Source organism: Cynoglossus semilaevis, chromosome 8 (genome assembly GCF_000523025.1).
Source record: "Cynoglossus semilaevis isolate Cse_v1.0 chromosome 8, Cse_v1.0, whole genome shotgun sequence".
In the NCBI taxonomy this organism is placed as follows: Eukaryota; Metazoa; Chordata; class Actinopteri; order Pleuronectiformes; family Cynoglossidae; genus Cynoglossus; species Cynoglossus semilaevis.
In genome coordinates, this window is record NC_024314.1 from 18,155,574 (window position 1) to 18,177,469 (window position 21,896).

The following is a 21,896-nucleotide window of genomic DNA, read 5'->3' on the forward strand; positions in this document are numbered from 1 at the left end:
GTTATCTTTGAAGGCACAGGTGCTGCTGAGACCCACCAGGGTGACCAGTTGTGTGCCCACAGCCCACAGCAGTTCTCCACCTCAGCTGATGAAACAGGAGCAGCAACACCTCCTCAAACTGCAGCCTCGTATTCTCCAACTGTTTTTTCCTCCCCTCCCCATGGTTCGAAGTGAAGCGGTAGATTTGCACATTCCATTTCTTTCTCTGCTTCCTTCGCTCCTTGTCCTACGGCTCACAGGAGGGGACATTTAAATGGATGCCACGTTACTCCGTTTAACGGCTCTTTCAGGGACTGTAATTGCTCTTGTGTGAATACGGAGCAGAGTCTGCTCGATTGCTGCGGTCCTTTATACATAACAGTCCTACAGTCTGTGTGTATTTATGAGCTCGGCTGTAGGCCTGAGGCGTTCTCCGCAAGAACCCAGTAGTGTCGGTTTTATCAAGGTGGCAATAACAAGAACAATGTTAGTCTGCCCGAAATTGTTTGCACTTCATGAGAGATCGAAGGACATAGAACTAGTAAACCAGAATAGGGATGGTTGTAGTATAAGTTGTAGTATCGGTATCTGACATGAAAAAGTTACGGTATTGAGCCCTCCCTATGACTTGACTGGATGGAATTATACATTAAAAACTCAGTTATCAGCCAATATTAGCTACTATAAGCATTTGTCTTTATGTAGATAATGGACTTTTTTCAGCTGACCGTTATCATTTTTGAGAATCATTTAATAATCTTTTGTCTTGACATAGGCTACCTTTTAAGAACCTTTAAGGTCAATATTTTTGGTGTTGTATTTCTGGCAGCCATTGTGCGTCAAAAATAGACTCTCATGCTTCACATTTAGCTAGCTAGCTAGCTTATTTCTCTATATTTGCTGTGTCAGTGGCCCATAACCCATATCACCTGCTTTATTTCTAGAAGGCCTGTTGTGTTTTGTGATTTCCCAAATGTTTGTGTGTGTAAAAATGGTGGTCGGGGGGTTAAACTATTTAATTAAACTTAAAAACACTTTAAATTGCAGTCAGCAAAGAAACCGACTGACAACAGATTTCAAGAAAGACAACAGACAGCGATCAGACGACAGCAAAGTCCAGCCTTCGTCAGAGCCATGCTGTGGACAGCTGCTGCTGCAGTTGGTCTTCAAAAAACTGCACACACACACACACACACACACACACACATCAGCCTGTTCAATTCGCCGCCTTATTACCCCACAACTTTCATTAGCTTTCTGGGCTTCCTCCAAAAACACTTCATTACTGTAGTAAGTGTGTATTATCTCTCAGCAGCAGCAGCATTAGCATGAGCAGCAGCACTGGGGTAAATGTTCATCAGCACCACTGCAGTACAGTGTACAGTGAAATTAGGAAGGTGATCATTTTGATCTGTCCCAGTTACTAAGACGCTCAATCTCCCACATGATGGCGATGATTAATACTGAACACCTGCATGTGGGTGTTGGATTTCTCCACAGAGGAAACACATGTGAACTCTTCTACGCACGATTCTGCCTCGTTGGAAAAGCAATGTCTTAGATTGTTCTTTAATTAGAATCGCATTGGTTTGTTACAACATGCCAGAAACATGACGACAACATCTCCTCAAAAAAAAAAAAACACAAACACACAATATCAAACTTCATAGAGAAAACAATTGGTTTTTACTCACTTTTACTTACTGTAATAGATTTGTTGAGCTAACTTCTTGATTTAGGTTGAGATGCGGTACAACCTTGAAAGTTAGAGAAAGTATTTACCACAACCAAGTCCAGATATTGGTTACTAAAAGCCAACCGAGAGATAGCAGAAATGCATTTTAAATCTGGGCAACATGTTAGCAATGCATCTATTAGTTAGCCAAAACAACTGAGATTTAGCTAAAAGTTTGGTTTCTTTCCGATGGCTTCCGTTGCACCTGCATTTCACAAAAGCTTAGCTAAATGGAGGTAAAGGTTAGCTAAAATGGTTGAATGTAGCAACGGTTAAGCATCTAAAACAAAATGTCGCTACACAAAGCAAAATTTAAACTCTAAAATGACTCCATCGGGGGGAAAACATGAAAATGGGTGAGGTGGGGTTTAGTGTAGCACTTTAGAGAAATAACAGCAAAAAAAAAAAAAAAATCAAACGACGAAGCAAAATGCACATGCTGTATAATTTAGCCATAGTGTTAGTAGGTAAAATTTAATTAGCACTCTTAAAAAAAAGTTGCATTTGGCTGAGAGAAACCCAAAATGATTTCAGCCCAAACCTAGGATTACTCATGATAAAATTAAACCGTCTTCATTTTCCCTGGACACGTGGTGTTATCAGAGACCAGTGCCAACTGGAGGTGTTCAGCAGTGAGGGTTTCTTTGTGTGTTTTTTTTAAATCTCAGTTTTCATCAGTGCGGCTCTGAGCTGTGATGTGTGTGAAGCTGATGCTGTGGCAGGTACCAGGGGATGTTAAAGCCATTACGAGTCTATAATGAATCCAGCCTGCTGTAATTACTGCAGCAAGGAATGAGCAGTACAGGAGCACTTTCTGCTGCTGCTGCTGCTGCTGCTGCTGCTGCCACAATGACAACACACGTCTTCATCCCACTGTAGTGACGGGAACAGCAGCATCTGCTCAAACAAGTTGTAGGCCTTTAGAAAAACTGTTTTTTCTATCACTGCTGTGGACTAAATCTAGTGACAGGACTGTGACAAATGCATCTGAGCTGCTGCTGAAGGCCAAAAATGTAGCATCAAAAGGGTCAAAATGTTACATTTAAATGTAAAATAACACAAAACAATACATTAACAAAAGGTAATGTTTTGGCAAATCCTATCAATACCATTCCCCCATGGCTCCATTTTTTTGTTAGCTACAAACGTAGGCACATTTTTGCCAGTTGCAGATTTGGGATTGTCCACCCGCTCTGCTGCTGATGGTAATGTCTTCTGATGTCTTTCCTCTCCTAATGGACACGTCAAGAGAAAAGCCAGTGGTTGGTGCTGTCACTCGTGTCCTTTTACTCTGCTCTTCCCGGCCTCTGAAAGGCCATTCACTGCATTAAGGTTTGTCAATTACAGTGATTCAGACTGTAGGTGGAGGGTGAAATCAGGTCTGACTGTTCCTGCACCTCTGCATATTCTGGGAAATGCTCAACAGTATTTGCTGACTACTTGGTGATAAAATAGTCTTAACAGTTCTAAAATCAGAATTAGAGGTGCACCGATTGCAATTTATGGCCCGATTCCAATTTCCTATTTTTTTTAGCCAGTATTATTGAGAAAAACAACTTAATTCACATGCTGAGAAAATACCTGACATTCACCTCGGTATTCACATACAGCAGTGGAGCTTGGTCAAAGGGTAGCTGAACATCAGCCCTTTATCAAAGTTATACAAAGAAGCTAATTCTAAGCTAAAAAGGTATCAGAGTGAAGTTACAAGTTCTACTAAAATGTCACTTAAGCTTAAGGATAAAGTTAAGTTTAGCCAAGTATAACAAACACTAGCCTTCAAATTAATGAGCATCATTAAGACAGCTGTGTGACCAGAAAGTGAGCAGAGCTTTGGACACCAACAGAGCTACTCTGTTTCCTAGGTTACAGTACATCGAGGTGATCAGGTGACAAGCAAATCCTCCAAAAACCTCCAAGCTGCTGACAATGTTGACCTACTTCAATAAACTAATTATGAGGACAACGAGACACCTGATACACCTGAGGACCTGATACTGATGTTAGTCGCAGTACTGTTGCATTTCAACTTTAAATACGTCCGTGTTTGCCTCATAGCAAGAAGATCACAGGTTTGCTTGTTTTCATCCCAGATCTTTCTGTATCCTGTTTTTCTCTCCTCATATTCCAGTTTCCTGTCGCAGTAATTAATGGAAAATAAACTACACCAGAGTACACGCTGTGTAGTTTATTATTACGTTTTTCATTTTTACATCTTCATATGGTTATTGTTCACGCTGAACCAGTGGTTCTAAACCTTATTGGAGGAACTGAACCCCACCAGATTCATATGCGCATTCACCAAAACCTTCTTTATTTTTAGTTTTGACTAGAATTGCTCAACTTGCATTGCAAATCATGCAGTTAACTTGCATTGCAAATCATGCAGTTAGGACACTGACTCTCCTCACGTTCCATTATACATGTGAATCCATATTATACATATTCGTCCAAACACTTTCTTTTTTTTGCTCATCATAGTTAGTATGAAGGGATTGAAATATTAAGAAAGAAATCACATGACGTACCATCACGACAGTCACAAGTCGACCACTGATTGCACCACAGATAGGCCAAGCGATGTAGCGTGATCACCTGCAGCCAGTGATTGCCAAGCGGGGCGTGTCATCACGAATCATTTCAGTCGGGTGTGTGTGTCTTGTCCTCCGCCGAACCCCTGAGACTGACTCACCGAACCCCTGGGGTTCGATTGAACCCAGGTTAAGAACCACTGCTCTAAACTGACCCTAGGTGTGAATGTGAGTTGTTTGTCTCTTGATCATCCCTGTGATCGACTGAAGAACAGTCCAGGGTGTAACCCTCCCTCCCCCCAGCCTTGTGACTCACAAATAAAAAAAGGATTCATCTGTCAATAGTGACACCCAGATGTTACCCTCACTCCAGGGACTAATGGAACCAGCTTGAAAAAAAAAGCCCCAGTTGTTCGGCCTCTGCACTGACTGAGAGAAGAGGTAGTTTACTCTCAAGTCAGAATGAGTTCCTTTAATTTAGGAATCCCTGCGTCTCCCAGCAGAGGTGTGAGATTTGTGCTCAGCTTTGAAAGTGCATATTAAATTGCACACTAATCATATATATTTCTCTTCCCTGCTGTACCAAGTGTTTGCTTACTGATGCTGAGGCTGTCTCTAATCTCAGCCTGAGAAGATGTTGGACGAGAGCATCTGAGCACACATGCTTTCATTAGCATGTGCCGCACAGATTCACAGACACAAACAAACCTCATTCTGGAGACGAACCACAATTAAAATCCACACATTTCATATTCTCCCTACAAGCCCATATGTTCCTACAGTGTCATTCCCCATCTTTACTCTTTTTCCTTCTCTTTCTTACACCTTTTTTCCATCCTCTTTGCTCCATTATCCCACACTTGCTGTGCGAATGTGGGATAATGGGATATCTTCAGACGTGAGTGTAGCAGCTGAGGAGATTCTCAGAGAGGTGTAACATTTCATCTCCCGACTATTCTGTTCCCTCCTCATTTTTTTTATTATATTACCTCTAAAATACTTCTCCTGCTTCTCCATGCATCATCCTTTCTAATCTCCAATCGCGGTTTGGCCCAGTTCTCCACAGGGCTGATGGAATTGGGGGTGGGTGGGCTCGACATATTTCATATTAGAAAGAGTTTCCTTTTAGGTGATCAAAGATCCCAGGGACTATCATCTGGTCAGTAAAAGGGTGATACATGAGAAAATGTGCAAATGGTCTTTGTGCGTGCAGAAAAAAAAATGTCTACAGTCAAAAGTTCAGTTCAGTGTCCCGCTACAATCCTAATATTCTAAATCAGTGTTTTTCAACCTAGGGGTTGCAACTCCACATGGGGTCACCTGACATGTCTTGTAATTGAAAAAATCTTATCTGGCTACTCTGTATTTGCCACATGGTATAACAAACATGAATGAAACAAAAAAATATATATATATATAATGTGTATATAAACTATAAATGTTGAATTTATATTAGTAAATATATTTTGATATTTTCAATGTAGGTAGATCACTTCAGATTGTTTTTTCAAATGGTAGCTGCCAAGCCAAAAACGTTGGACACCCTGCTATATATACAATAATCCCCTGAGCGACACCCCACTATATACACAATAATCCCATCATCCATCCACTCATCGTTGCCTAAAGACAGTCCCTTCATGTTGTCTCCCTGCATTTGCTTTTAAGGCTTTAACTTCATGTCAGATGTTATAAAAGACCTGTTTACATTCAAAGTGTGTCGCAGCAGCAGCTTTTTTTTTTTTTTTTTTTATAAATTTCAGTTTTCATCAGTGCAGTTCTGAGTTACGATTGCACAGTCTAGAGAAGGTTTTTGCCAATTTTTCACACACCAGTTCCTGCGTGATGGTGATTGGTGACCTTGTTACTGTGTCAGGTTAGGTGATCCATAAAGGCAGCATCTGGCCCGACTTAGATGACAGAGAGTTCTGTGCACAGTAGAAAAAAGGTTGTCACTGTATCACATTTAGGAAAATGTTGTGAGCACTTTGATCAAAATTTGATCAATCGAGAAAGGAAATCATCCTCTCATTAATGTTTATTATTTTATAATCCACACCTGTCTAAACTTTTACACGGTACTTTTTCAGTGGAACTGTAGCTGAATATTCCAGTTCTTCCGGCTTTCTTCTGAAGAAAAATTGAGTCTCCACATTCCCTTCATCTTCATCACCCCTCAGCACCCCCCCTCCTCCCTCCACCCAAATGAAGGGCCCTATTGTTTGTAGAGGCCCCTGTGCTGTATTACATTGCATCGTTTACTTGACTTATGATTCGCTCACAGTGACCTGCAGGCTGGGGGCGGCTGCTGACAAATTAAGGTCATTTCTCTGCTCACAATACTGTATGTCAGCTGGGAGCCTATAGATACTACACGTACACTTCGCAGGCAATAAAAGCAAACAGAAAATGAAGAATTCTTCACGGAGAAAATGTCACTGTGGACATGAGGAAAATGTGCAAACACCTGCGAGCGCCGACTTTGCAAACGCGCCGACAATAATCTCCTCCCTTGACTCGGACACAGACACATGAAATATGATCACATGAGTCCAGCAGGGAGACAGATGTGATTTCGGGAATAAAATAGCTCCTCTTCATTTCATCGCCTCCAGAGAATGAAATTACAGCAACGGTGATGAATGTTGCTCCTTAACACCCGTCTATTAACCCTTAATTACTGAACAAGTCGGTGTGAAATTGGTCAGACGGCTATGCACTTTTACCGTAATCTCCTTCGTTTTTTCCGCTAAATGGTTTAGGTTTTTATTTCAACATCCTTAATGTGCTAATGATATCATGCAAAGAAAAATAAATTTCACTGTCTCTCCCTGAGCATGAAACACCTGTTTCCTGTCATTCTCTCCGATGTAATGTTAGCATTATTGGTTAATTTGATTTAATTTTTATACCGCATTATTTCTCTGCATGAAAAGAAGCGTAATTACGGTTAAACAACACACTCCTGTTTTCCCTGGGATGACTGACGTCCTCTATCAGCCTCCCAGACAGCGATCGCCACAGGCGCTACTTTCACGCAGCCAGAGGAAATCTGCTTTTTCTTCTGTTTTGACACTGAAAAACAAAAACAGGAAAATCTGGCATCGTGGCACAGTGTGAGAATTCTGCAGAATCAATATAAACACTGGGAAGGGAGAGACAACGGATGGTGCCGAGCCTCGAGATCATGCATACTGATAGCATGGCTGATACACTGTACACAAAGACTATAAAGTCTAAAAAAAAACCAAGTAAAATTGTTTTGAAATAACAGAGACCGTCTGCCAGCCCAGTTTGAACAACTGATTGTAATACTACCCCGCAACACTAGTTGGCATCAACATACTACCACCAAATTTAGTGCAATCCACTGTATAGCGTTCAACTATACAATGTAAACAAAAGTGCTGCGTGATGACATATTTCTCCACTATCCAAGTGTCTGTGTTCCTGTGCTAACAAGTTGATGAGTTTTTCATGCTGTGTCTGAATGATGGAACAACGACTTTCTTAATAAATTTATGTGAGATCGCGACATAACCACAAAACTCCATAGGTCAAGGACATCACAAACCAACAACCCCTTGTATGTATGCCCTGTTTAAATCCCATTCCACTTCTCTTTCTCCTTCTCTTGAGTCAAGTCACTGCATGGGTCCTGGACTCAACACTGCCACACAGTGTTATTGTTATGCTTTAAGACCACGTCCTCAGTGTCACAGCCTCGCACAGAAATTCCTGAGAGACTCAGTGAGTCAGATTAGGAGCCCAACTTCAGACGACGGTCTCCTCTTTGATGAATAAATCTTCTGAAGTTGAAATAATGTAAAATTTAAATCCATCTGCTGCATTAAGAGACAGATGGCGGCTCCTGCTAAAAGTAGCAGCCTCCACCACCATACACATTCACACTTTGTTATGCAGTAATTCGTTTCACTGTAGATCAATCTGTTCACATGACGTGATGCGGGCTCGGAGGAGCGTGCCTCAGACATTCCACATAAACCCTGATAAGTCACTGGGAATCCTCTGAAAGCCCATAATATTCCGCAAACACGGAGCTCTGTGGGCCACATGCAAACATCTGGCAGAGTCTAAGTGACCGGAGCTAACAGTGAGAACGACAGTTGGAGGCAGCGGCATCAAACACACTGTGCATTAAAGAGGAATCAAACTGTAGCTGGAGCTTTGAGATTCTCTTTAATGTTTTCCTAAACCTATATTAACATTTTTATTAGCTGAAACTACCCTTTAAACCAGGGGTCTCAAACTGTGGCACTGGGCCCCACTGAGCCCACAAATCCCATAAAATGGCCTGCAACTAGATGCCAATAACGTTTTCATTTTGCTCTTGAGGATTTTTAAAAGAAATATGCCAATGAATGGCAACAACTGGTGTTGCCAGATTTGGCAAAAGAAACAAGCAGAAAGTAAGTAAAATTCCTGTTTGCCAAGAAGATAGTTAGAAGTAAGCGAACAGGTTAGTAAAAGCTAACCCAGGAAAAGCAAATGTTATAATTTAACCAAATAGAGACAGATGTTTCTTCCAATGCTGGCCTCATACTTTGCCTTAGCATATTCAACAAACCCAAGCTATATATTATGTACAATATAACCATGTATTTATTTCTGTACATTTCCATCTGCTGCGGGTAACGAGCTGCTGTCAGTTTATTTTGCTTTCAGTCCTAATATATGGCTGCATCTCTGCTGCTGATGTTCAGAATAATTGGCATGAATTAAATGAAAGAAACACAAAATGAAAGAAAATGCACCGCTGTTAAAAACCTGTTCTTTTTTTTCCAAGTATCTTCATGTTATTTATATCATAAATCTCTGACTGCTTACATTAAACAGCCTGTGAAATGATTTCACACCTCATTAAATCAGATTATTATCACTTCCAAGGAAGGATGTCTGGGCATCTCTCATCGCCAACACACCTAAATAACCTGCTATGTTGAATTTAAATATATATATATATATGATTGACACTGTAGATGCAGTGACATATATGATATAGTAAGATACCGTAATATATTATATCAAATATACACAATGGCCTACAATGTGACAATCGTCAGACATAAGCTGCCAAAACTACAGCAAAAACAGTTTGCCTATTTAGCTGCTAGATAGCTAATGGAAGGTTTAACACGATTACATTTTAAAAATTGATAGCAGCTTAAATGCTCACCAAATTATCCCAAAACCAATTGCAAAAAAAAAAAAAAAAGCCAGATCACAGGAAAAATAAGTTCAATTTTGTTCTTATTTTCTGAACTTTTTAGACCAAGGTTACAACAGTATCTGTGCAAGAGAGAAAAACATATCATCTCCACCTTTCAAATCCACAGGAGGTTTCACTTTAGATGTTAACAACAGATTCCCCGGGGAGTGTTTTCTCAAAACTAAAGGTTATTTCATGAAACTGGGAGCAGCATGAATATGGCAGAGCAAGTGGATGTTAATTGTGGTGCCATTTTAAATATAATAATTTGAGCAAAACATTTTTAACTTAGATTACTGTTTGTGTACTATATTTTGCCTGTATATTTGGAGGTTTTTTTAATGAGGTAAAATCATTATTTTTTAAATAACATTACATAAATGATTAACAATAAAAACTGAATATTTATAACCTTGTGTCCCTCATCCTGTTCTAACTAAACACCAAAATCTATTTTTAAAAAAGTGAATTTTCCTTTGTAGCACAGCAATGAAGACAATATATAAAAATTGGATTTCTTTTTTTTCCCCTAAAATACAAAGTCTTTAGCTCCTGCCTCCCCGTCAGCTTAAATGACTGATTTTCTTAATGGACTTTGGTGCATCGGAAAGTACGGGTTTGACGAAGACACTGCGACAAACCTGTGTGGATCATCATCATAAGCCTTACAGTCTTCATGTTGGAGTTGAAAGCCCGGCCCACCCTGAGGGGGGTGTCATAAACAGGTGCGTGAGCAGCTGGATTAGAACGGAGCCCGGCTGCAGGAGCATCAGTGAAGGAGCATCAGTGAAGGAGCATCAGTGAAGGAGCAGTGAGGACGACGATCAGAGTGGGAGGAGATGAGTGGTGCTGGCTTCAGACCACACATGACAGCCCACAGGGATGGGGAGTGATTGCAGCATTCCTCCACCCCAACTCCCACCCTCTCATCCCCTCGCACTAATGAGGCCATTTGGCAAATGGACTTAGAAATAAGTCCTCAGGGTTTAATGTCCTTCACAGCCGCTGCTGCATTTACTGTACGACACTCTGCACAAAAAGAGTCTAAACCTGCTGGTGATGTTAAAGATGATAATCACCGCTGCTGCTGCTGCTCTCATAGTTTTGAGATTTTAACGAGTTTTAAATGAAGTCCAATGGTAATATACTATAAAGTGTATTAGGAAAGTAGAATAAAATCTGTCCACTAATAACTTTTGGCTTCTTTTTTAGATATGTATTACCATCATTTTGGGTTAACATTTCTGTGATCATTTTGAATCATATTTAATTATTTTACTTAACTTTTAGCATTTTCCAAAATTAGCTATTGTTGGCTACATTATAAAAAAATAACCTTTTTGCTAACTTCAAGGTTTTTGATATTTTTAAAAGACAGTTTTAGCTGCAAAAAGGTACATTTAGTGAAAAGCTTTTAGTAAAATCATTTATACTGTTCCTGCATTTTTTACCCTTAGCTATTTTTAGGTTGTATTTATACTGTTCCTGCATACACTGTTTTTTTACCCTTAGCTATTTTTAGGTTGACCTTTTAGCTAGGTGTTATGTAATTCTTGGCTAGCTTTGGGCTACTTTCACTGCCCTTTGCCATTGTAGTTCAACCTTTAACTAATATAATACTATTTTAAACGTTTGGGTTGTCTTTATTTAATGTTTTGCTTTTTAATATCCATTTGATCTCACATTTAGTTTTATATGTTATATTATTGGATAGTCTTTAGCAAATGATGCTAAAGTTGTGGCTTTCTTCTTAACTACCCTACATATTATCTTTTTTTAAAACAAATACTGTATGATCAAATACTTTAAATGTTGCCTTCCATATATGACAAATATATAAAAGAAGAGTGTGCTACAGAAGCCAGGTTAGGGATTGTTAAAGTTTGAAAGTTTCTTATTGTTGAAGTTAGAAAGGTTTCCTTAGCTTCAGGGTGATTAAGAAGGATGCTTTGTATCTCTACAGATAAATTAAGACCGTTTCTGTTCAACCATGACAAAGAGACTCACTCAGCTCGGCGATGCTGCCCACGCGGGTAGCCAGGAGGGACTGTTCCAGAGTTCGGAGCTCGGCCTGTGTGTATCCATGACCTTCTCCACTCCGACTGGAACGTTGCTGCTGCTGCTGCTGCTGCTGCTGTGGCTGTTGCTGCTGGTCCCGGTGCAGGTTCAGACTCTCGGGCAGACTCAGAACTCCTGCAGAGAGACAACAGAGAAAAGACAAAAGAAGGTCAAAAACAAGAGAGACTTCAGAGGTCACCGAAACTTTCTCTTTACAGCTTCTTAAAGAACTATAATTCCATAATAGAGGAGAATCAGCCTGAGCCAGGCTGGATGTTAGCCTGGTTCTAATGCTTCTATAGCTACATTTGTAAAAAGACAAATTATTTATTTGACCAATGCAAAGAAGAGAAAAGAAGAGTCTGGGATAGTTTCTGTATTTTTGTTGAGAAAGTTATCAAACTCTATGCAGCTCATTTGCATAATCCTCATGGGATTTGCACTACAGTGAGAACACTGACACACAGTCCTGGAGAGTGAGCTTCTCCAACATTTCCCTGTGATCACAGGTTAGGTTCTTTGTCGCAGCAGATGAAGTAGATCATACAGGACAGATTCAAATCCATTCTGATGCCTTGGCTGCAGCCAGATTCCGTTAAGCAGCATAGAATGGCTCGTGACAGATGGAATATTGGGAATGGGAATCAACGCCCACCGAGTGCTAATCCTAATGACTCAGCACAGGAGTGGGAAGAGGGCGAGTGCTGCACGTTTAAACAAACAGTAATTACATCACAGTGGAACTTTGTCGGCCGCTGGACCATAAAACAAAAGAGACACACAGTGGTCACTCACTCCAGGGCCTCATCCTGCAGCAGCAGTGCTGCTTCTGTGGAAAAGAGGCCAAGAGTTCAGATCAGGATTCCTTCCTCCATCACTTGTTCCCAACATGACCAGCCCAAGAATTCCAGTATTCCCCAGCCGAAAGCCAACTCCCTTTTCTTCCCACAGCCTTTCCGGGGAGGTTGTCTTAATTATTCCTACAGATTATTTTTCCATTGCCGCTCGGTCACTGAGCGTATGGATGGAGCAGCTGGTATTGGGGTGTGTCTCCAAGAATGTTTGAAGGATGTCTGTGGTTCAGTATTGTAGAGGTTTCTCCAGAAGGGAGAAAAAATAGAAACTGTGAGAGAAAAGCTGTTTCAAAGGTGTCATTTTAAGTTTCCTTTACAGTGATTTGAGTTTAAATTCTTCGGATGTGGATTTAGTGGCTTCAACGTTTGGATTTTGCACCCTTTCCAAGAACTGATGGGAAAAACAGAAACATTACTTAAGACCTACCAACCAAACACATAACAACTCCTACTCTATAACACAAAGATTCTGACTATACCATCACTCCACTCACACTCCACAGCTGCAGTTTCCAAATGAACTCAGTTCCTCAAACTTTTCTGTCCTGTACTTTTCTTCGGTCCCTCCCTGAGGATGTGATTTAACCACATCCACTTTCAGGGCCGTAATCAACCAAACAAAGCCTTGGTCGACTGAAGCCATGAAATTTTGACTAAAAATCGACTAATTTCCACCCAGAGTGATACACAAATAGACTAATAACTTAAAAAGTTTAGTTTAAACAAGAGAAGAAACATGACAAGTTGAAAAAATGAAGCATTTGGATGATAGAAGAGGCTTAACATCCAGTGTGGTCTGGGTGTATCTGAAGATCTGATGCCGTTGTTGTGGACGGGTGCTTCTCAAAACCTCACAGCCCTCCCTGGGCCGAACTTCAACTCCAAACATCTATGAACCATCACAACTTTTAACCCACCCACTCTTATACTAACAGTTCATTTAGACCTACCTATCCCCTGTCTACTTTCCTTCCTCTCTCTCTCTCTCTCTCTCTCTCTACCTTCCTACCTTTTTGAACTCTAAACTAAAAGGCAAAGTTGATTCAAACCTCAAACCTTTGTGTTTTAAGGAAGCAACTCTATCCACCACCCCATCATGCTGCCCTAGATAAAAACATCAAGGAGATTAAACTTCCACTTCCAGCTAAAAGAGTAACAGCAATCTTTTATAAACATCATGTTGTTTCTGCTCCTCAGCACTTTTTTAAGCTCGGCAAATGTCCTGGGATTTCAGAGCTTAGAAGATAGAAACCCTGAAAAAAGACTTCAGAGGGAGCAGTGGAGAAAAAATACCAGGATTTCCTCCAAAAAAGGGAGTTTTCTGTCTCACTCTCTGTCTCTTGACCTCAGATGAAGCGCAGAAATCTTTACCATTTATTAAAACGCACTCAAACCCGACTCTGTTGTGGAGTTTCACTCTTGTATTGTTGGCACTCAAACCGGACTCTGTTGTGGAGTTTCAGTCTTGTATGTTTTTGTCGTGGAGAGGGGAAGAAGAGGAACTTTCACAATTCACATGGCTCTCTGTAATCAGACTTTGCATCTTCACCACTGTCACCTCTTCCAAACCTCTGTTTTTTCTGCCCCTCTACTAATGCCCAGAGCTATTCTTCTAATATAATTCTGGGGTGGCAGGGAGTCCTCTGCTGAATAATTCATACTGTCAGATGAAGACGTATAAACAAGTCTGCAGCTCCCTCCTTCGACACCGCCCACTCTCTCTACATGTTATCTCTCACGAACACTCGACTTCTCCATATAGAAATAAGAGATAAAAAAAAACATTAAATATTTGATCCTAGGTGCAGTTTGTGTGGTAAACATCAGAGGTGAGAAAGCAAGCAGTCTGGCCCTGACGAGATGTGGCAAACAGAAATTGGTGAAGACGCAGGAAAAGGAGAGGATGCTTATGCAAACGTTAGGTTTAGAAAATCCTCGGTGCCAATACAATTGTCCACAACAAGGATGGTCAGTCTTTATCGGTAAAGAACTGCACAGCAACATGTCACTCTCATCCATTTTGATTTGCTGCCCAGGAAAGGCAACCCTTATAGATGCCAAAATGACGTGACGATTAGCCTCATTAGCCTGCCCTGCTAATTTCTCTGTCTTAGTAAAAAGTTTAAAAAAACAAACCAATAAAACAACCAATACTATAAAATCCAGCCCAAACAATCATCTACTCAAACTTTAATTCTTATGCAGCTTCAAAACAGCTGGGAATAATATAAAAATGCTAGTCAAGGTCAAGGTCAAGGTCAGCTTTATTGTCAATACCTTCACATGTACAGAACATACAGAGGTATCGAAATTACGTTCCTCGCCTTCCCGTGCGCTGACAGACATAGACAATACTGAACGAAAAACATTAAGGTGCAACAACAATAAGGTGTAGTGTAGTGTAGTTGGCTAATGTATTGTTAGCACAAATACAGTATGGTTTCTTTGGGCAAAATATTTTTGTGTAAATAATATTATTTATTTTTGGAATTTTGTTGTCCCCTCTTTAAAAAATAAAATCACAAAAAAATGGTATCCTCTATTACTCATGCCTCATGAATATATCAAAAAAGGAGTTGACAAGTTGTTTTATTAACGCTGCAGCTCGGAGCTTTAGAGCAGAAAATTACCAAACCGTGGTGTTTTTGTTTTACAGTTTCAAGTTTGCCAGATTAAATAATTGCTTTTATCAAGTCTCTGTCAGTGCTTTCGTTTGTAGCTTTTGACTAAATTATAAAAATCTCCCTTTTCTCCAAGAATGATGTATTGCTGCAAAGAAAGTTTTTACAGTATGTGTCGACTTATTCCTGTTCAACATTCTCCACATTATTCACAACAACATGCTTGGGCAGCAGTATTTCTACAGCCAGGACTCACGGGAGTTTGGTCAGCACAGTGCTGGGAGCATTAAAGCAGTGTTTACCATCTGACCTCATCTCCATGTTGAAATTGCAGGACGTATCTGTTTGTGTATTTGTCGAACGCACATGTACTCAAACATAGCCGTGTGAAGGTCAAGAAAGAGATATGACTGAAGCAATGGAGAAACATAAAGATAAAAAATCTCATCTACTGTGGTAGGATTGTACTGAATAGAAAATACTGTTTATTTATGGTTCATACGTATCTAAAAGGTTATACTACTACAATGAAAAACTATATTGTTAACACTTGAAAAATGTATTTAAGAGGGTTACAGTATATTCAAATAACTCATAACTTTGAACTATCATTACTTTTTTTAAAAAATATAGAGCTCAGACATTACCCATAACTATTACTTTTTTTTTTTAAATATAGGCTTAATATAGAGCTCAGACATTACCCATAACCAACTTTTTTTTTAAATATATAGAGCTCAGACATTACCCATAACTTGCGTGCGTCTTATTGAACATTTGGCTGTAGGTCTAAATTTCCTTGATTATTCAGGTCTCGGTTCCTTTCATAGCGCTCAGAAATCAATTACTGCTTGTGGGTGTGAGACAAATGTGCCACAAAAAACCCACTGACGTGTTTGTGTGTTAATCGCTCGTTAATCAGTGTTTCCTGCCTCCTGCACGAGATGAAAAAAGACTCTTTTCAGAAGAAGAGAAATAAAGGTGAGTGTTTTCAGGACTGTTAGCGATCAAGCTTGAGGTGAAATTAAATTCGTGACCACTGCCATCTCTTCACATGACGGACAAGCAATCATCCTCTGAATGGCTTTACCACACTGGAGCAAAGAAACTTCAATCCTTAATTCCCCTGACCTTTGAACAGTCTCATCTGAAGAACAAAGAAGAGACAAGGAGACCTCTTAAAGGACTGTTAGAGAAATGACCTTCCAATGAGATCATCAGGATGATGACATTTTCATTTGTCTTCAGAGCTGATGTAACTCTCTGTGGCATCAGTTCAACAAAATCCTGGCAGCGCTTAGTCCATATAGACATGGCACCATCAGACAGAGTTCTCAGATGTACAGTTATGGTGCAATTCTGCTGTTCTAACCCAACCTATTGCTGTATTATGTTGTATTTGATATCTGACTATATTCATCTATGATGTCAAATAAATGTTAAAGATGTTTTGTTATAATGGAAATACACAAGTAGAGTTGTTTAAGAAATAACGCCCAAGGCAAAAATATACCCTGAAACTAAAAGCATCATCCCTGAACTCAAGCATTGATATAAGTGGATACTTGAATGTGTTGTTTATGACAGGTTCTGCACTTTATATAGATCCGAGAGCAGACTCTGTAGAAAGCCTGTAACTAATGGCACTGCAAACCTACTTCACTCAGGCACACTAGTGAAAAGAAAAGAAGGATCAGTGGTCAATGTTATCAGTTTCTGATAGTTTATCTGTTAATAATGTATGGTTTTTATTAGTAGATAATGAAATTCAAGCTGTCAACACCAAACAGGTGCTAAAAGAACATCTGGATGGTTTTTGGTTTGTCCGTTACAAAAAAGCTAGACTAAGTTAGTATGAATTGCATGCATTGGCATGACATGAGAATCTTCAACATATCCTATTTTGTATGGGTAAAAATACACTTATCTTAATAGATTTTTATATATTTTTTTTTTAAAACTTTTATTGATGAAAAATTATTGCAGACTGTACTGAATCAATATTTCTACTTAAAGCATTGTCAGCACAAGACTGTTCAATTGTTAATCCTGTTTGTCCCACAACTTGGATTTATATTTTGGCCCCTCGAGTGATTGAGTTTGATGCCCTTGCTCTACACCCTGTCCAGGGTTATTTCTCAGACGTGTCACTTTCTTCTTTGTACATAATGTTCAATTTCTTTAAAGGCCACCAAGTCCAGATAATTCAGTTGTTGGCATCATTTGGGAAAATCTGTAGTATTCAATGGACATTTAATACTGCAGTGTCCAAGAAGAGGTTGCCCTGGTTCACGGAAATATTACAGACACCTAAATTCAGGAAGAGCTTTGGAGGAAGTTGACATCACTGTAGTCACGACTCCACAACCCACAGCAGATTCCTACAGCTGAATTTAATTAGAGAACGGGAACATTTTACATCAAGACATCTACGGAAAGTGGGTGAGGAATGTGCCTGACAGGATCTTTACCCACGCAGAAACTACTGTTTTAGCTAACGGCCTAAAATCTGCTGTTACAGCTGAAAAGATACCAGTGGTCAAACTGAGGCTGTCGTCATACACAGCTGCTTATCAAACACAAGGGATAAAGATTACAGATGGTTTCAAAGTGTCAAAATCACAGAAAAGTAAAATTTGGACTGGACGTAACAGGCGACATTTTCAGTCTTTCATTATTCATTCTCTGTCAGTCTGGGTCAACTGCAGCCTCACTTTCGTGTTCTTTCATGACTAATAAGATCCCACAGAAGAATAATGCAATACACAGACTATATACAGTAATCAAACTGTGTCCAAAACCAAAATGCAAATATAAATTTTCCAAACCTAAGAAACATTTATGACCAAAATTATTATTATTTAATAATCCCTAGATTTAAATTGGAGAGATATTTCCATCCCTACATGGCTTAATTGATTCATGGAGTGTTCTTAATAAAGTGACCAGTAAGAAAGGGTCATGGATTGTTGTGTTGACTTTAAGTGGAGCACCTCTGACAGATGTAGGAAACAGAAAAAACCTATTTACATATGAGGCTCAGTTCAGGCTTTGTTTTCCACAGGAATGGCCATCGATTTTCTCTTTCAATCCTTCTTCCTCCTTTCTCTGTCGGTAGGGACACCGTGCTAGAATATTAACAGGTAGATGCCATGGAAACAGCCGACGGTTGCTTAACTGTGTTGTGATTGGTTAAGTACCAGGGTTTTTTTTTCTAAAGTGTAAAGAAAGCTCATGTACATAGAAAACACAACATGGCTCAGTGAAGGGGAAGGCCTTTACATGGTCGAACATAAACAATAACGCTGGAAAGAAATATACTGCACGTACTGTAGGTAGTTAAAAAGAAGGTGTAAGAAAAAAAAAAGAATTGCTAAAAAAAAGACCTAAAATTTATAAAAATAAAATGATAGCTGCAAGCTAGAAGTTCAACTGAGAAGTGCTAGCAATATTAGCAGACAAATACAACTTTATGTGTACAAAATAAATTATGAGTAACGCCGTTTCCCAAATATTCAACAAGTACATGTTAACGTCTTCTAATTGCATGTATTTTAACACACGCAAACGAACTGTGATGGAACGGTTCCACTAGGAGCCGCTGGCAGCGCATTGAGGCACTGACTCATAATCAGGATAACCGCACACACGCTATGCCCCGTTCTTTTTTATGTAACACGCACATCCATAAAACAATACTCAAAATTTGTTATCGCATCACTGCATTGTTAACATACCGTTAAAGTTGCGCCGACAGAATTCGCCTCTCGTAGCGGAAACATCGCCTCACCAAACAATCTCCGAACCGGAACTTCCGGTCATCATAATTTCCACATTCATACTCAATTTCGCGGGCTTCAACAGTCACGTGATCATTTATAAACATACCGTACATCTATGGGGGATATTTTGTGATTGAAACCTGATGTTCGGAGTTTGACTTATTAAATTATATTAAACCTGTGTAACGTTAATAACTGACTACAGAAATATATTATGTTGCCTGGTGGGAAGGACAAGGGGAATAAAAGGGCTGTTAAGAAGAACAACAGTTTGTTTTGTTGAAAATATTAAAGAATTCAGTATTATTGAAAAATATTTGTTGAAAATATTAAAGAATTCAGTATTATTTTGTTGTTCTAAATATTGTAAAGTATTTTCTTGATCAGTTGTACTTTTTGCATAACTTATTTTTCTTCTCTTTTCTTTTTTTTTTTTTTTTGTCATTTTGTGCCCATTGGGAAGAAAAAAATCCCATGTATATTTGCACAGTAGAAATGCAGATAAACTCAATTGCACTGATTACATTATAAAAATAGGTAAAAATGAACATTTTACCACAATATTTCATCAAACCAGAACCAGTAAAGAGAAGACAAACATGAGTCTGGCTGCTCATCTGACTGGACTTCATCTGCTCCTCACAGGGACAGTGGACAGTGTCTGGCTGCTCATCCGACTGTACTTCATCTGCTCCTCACAGGGACAGTGATACAGTTGGATAAGTGCAGTATTTACTGGAGCCCAGAGACATTTATTCCCTCATCCATAATGAATGAATGGGATCTGGACTCAGACCACATTAGCAGAGAAACATCCAGAATCATTAAAGAGCCAAACATCACACTGGCTCACTGTTAATGTCAGAGCCACTGACACACACTCCAGCTGCTTAAGGTGACCCACAGCTGTGAAGAAGGACGGAAATGATGTGGTTGGACAAAAACCAAGTCCATATGAATCTCTTGACATCCTGCTGTGTTTTTATAACAGCGGCGAACAAAGGTTAACAAGTCATAAAGTTGTCGCTGGGTTTGGGAATGCTTCTATTACACAGAGAAACAGAGAGAGAAACCGCAACCAAAGACATAACTGGGGCGTGCTTTATTTAGAAGATAAAAGTTGAGGGAAATGGACGTTGCATGTGGATGTGAAATGGGTGGATGATCTATGGTTTAGAGACAGTGGCTCTGACAAATAGACAAAAATCTGAGCGGAAGGCGAAGGAGATAAAGATGCTGAGATTTTCTCTGGGAGTGACCAAAATAGATAGCATACGAAAAGAGGGACAGTTAAGGTGCAGTTTGAGGACAAAGAGGTGATGAGGTGTAGATGGCTTGGACATAGACTTAGGAGAGATATATGAGATACTGGACAAAAATGTTGGAGATAGAGATGTATGGATTTCGTGTTGAGATAGAGACAGAAGATAGAGGCAAAAGAAGAAGAAGAAGAAGGAACAAAAGGAAGAACAAGGAAAAAAGAGGAAAGAAAAGAAGAAGAAAACTTTGTATTTGGTGATTTTGTGACCGTAGATCGATAAACACCACCTGACATCTGTCAACTTCCCAGTAATTATCACCTCAAACCCCACAGCCAGAAAATCTTTAATTGCATCACTTGCAGAGTTGCATACATTTCAACAGCTAGTTCTTGTTTTTGTTTAACGTAAAAGGTGTCGCAACAGATGGCCGTTATAATCAACTTCTCGCTTGCCTGACTAATCCATACCGAACAGTAGAAACAAGTTTAACTGAGGTGAAATGGACCGAAAACAAGCTCTAGATTTTCACGCCACAAGTGTCAGTGTTGTGCATAATAAAAAAAAAGCACAAACACGTCGTCGATCAGACGGTGAGACTGAACAGAGGACAGATGGTTTACAGGTGCTCGACAGATGCCACGCTGTATTTACCGACTTTATTCACAGGACCGGGGCCACAGGTGACAGCACACAACCTTCTCTGAACCTTGAGCTGCTCTGTCAGTCAGTCAGTCTGTTGTTTTCATTATGAAGACGTCGTAATTTTTTCACTGCTCGTGTGAGGGTTCAATGCCCTAATCATTCTTTTATGCTCTATTGGATTTACCCAGCTGAGGGTCACGCAGGTTGGAGTCAGTCCCAGACATTTTCGAGTTGACGCCGAGGTTCCACCGCACCCAAGTCAGCAGTCCAATCAGCTTGGAGTAAAGAAACTGGAATGACTTTGCTCCAAGAAGATCTAACTGACTGCTGCTTCCAGAAATCTGGAATCTGACTTGTTCCACTCGCAGAGTTCTAGGTGCGAGCTGAAGCGTTGCTGGGGAACGTAGTCAAACTTAAATAGAATAAACATGGCGGACTGCCACTGTGTTAGCAGAGACGCTTTGAAGTTCTGTCTCTCCTCGTAATTAAACAAATAAAACAGAGAACAAACAGTGCGATTAGACACACCGTACGTTTCCTCCTTCATTTACATTATTGCTCAAACAGAGCTATCGCAAATATATTCGCTGAGTTGACGAAGATCAAAATATTTACATTGACTTTATCACGGTGTGTGCCGCCACTGATCCGTGGCATCCGGCCACGGCATCTCACTGTAGTTAAGGTAGATTGATTTTCCCCAACTTCACTAGAAAGACCTTTGTCAGGGATCACAGAGCATATTTGTTGAAGGGCAAGAGTTTTTCTGGAGTGACACCCTGGTGGCCGTACATTCCAATAAAACAAAATAAAAATCACACCTCAATCATATTGTTATTTGATCTTTAATTTGAAATGCGACCTTGGGAGCCATCCAATCTGGCCCTGAGGCTGCCAGCTGGTGATCACTGACCTACGTCTCCAAGTGGCACTGCAGTGCAATTGTTTTGGTGATAGGTCTTAAATTTAGGATTTCCCAGTTTCCTTTGCTGCCAGTACTTCCTCCCAGACACAGTTTCTGTGGTGAAAACACAATTCTTAGTTGTTCGTTTTTTTGCTAGTACTAGTTCCTCTGGCGATGATACACATACTTGAGGGTTTAATAATACTTCCTACTTCCTGTTTAGGACCCACACATCGTTCAGAGAACTGTCCACAGATTCTGGTGCTGATTCCTGAGCTGAAATGTTCCTCGTCCTATT

General features: G+C 39.9%; 1 protein-coding gene across 1 annotated transcript in view; it reads right to left on the minus strand.

Annotated features, from left to right (window-relative positions):
- The window catches only part of LOC103382584 (ankyrin repeat and BTB/POZ domain-containing protein BTBD11-A), a 48,782-nt gene extending 29,715 nt beyond the window's left edge, over positions 1-19,067 (minus strand). Inside the window, exons 1-2 of the mRNA XM_017034785.2 lie at positions 18,746-19,067; positions 11,483-11,668 (exon numbers count right to left, since the gene is read on the minus strand). The gene's annotated coding sequence lies outside the window, so the exon portion shown is untranslated. The remainder of the gene's footprint in view (positions 1-11,482; positions 11,669-18,745) is intronic.
- Between the last annotated feature and the right edge of the window lie 2,829 nt (positions 19,068-21,896).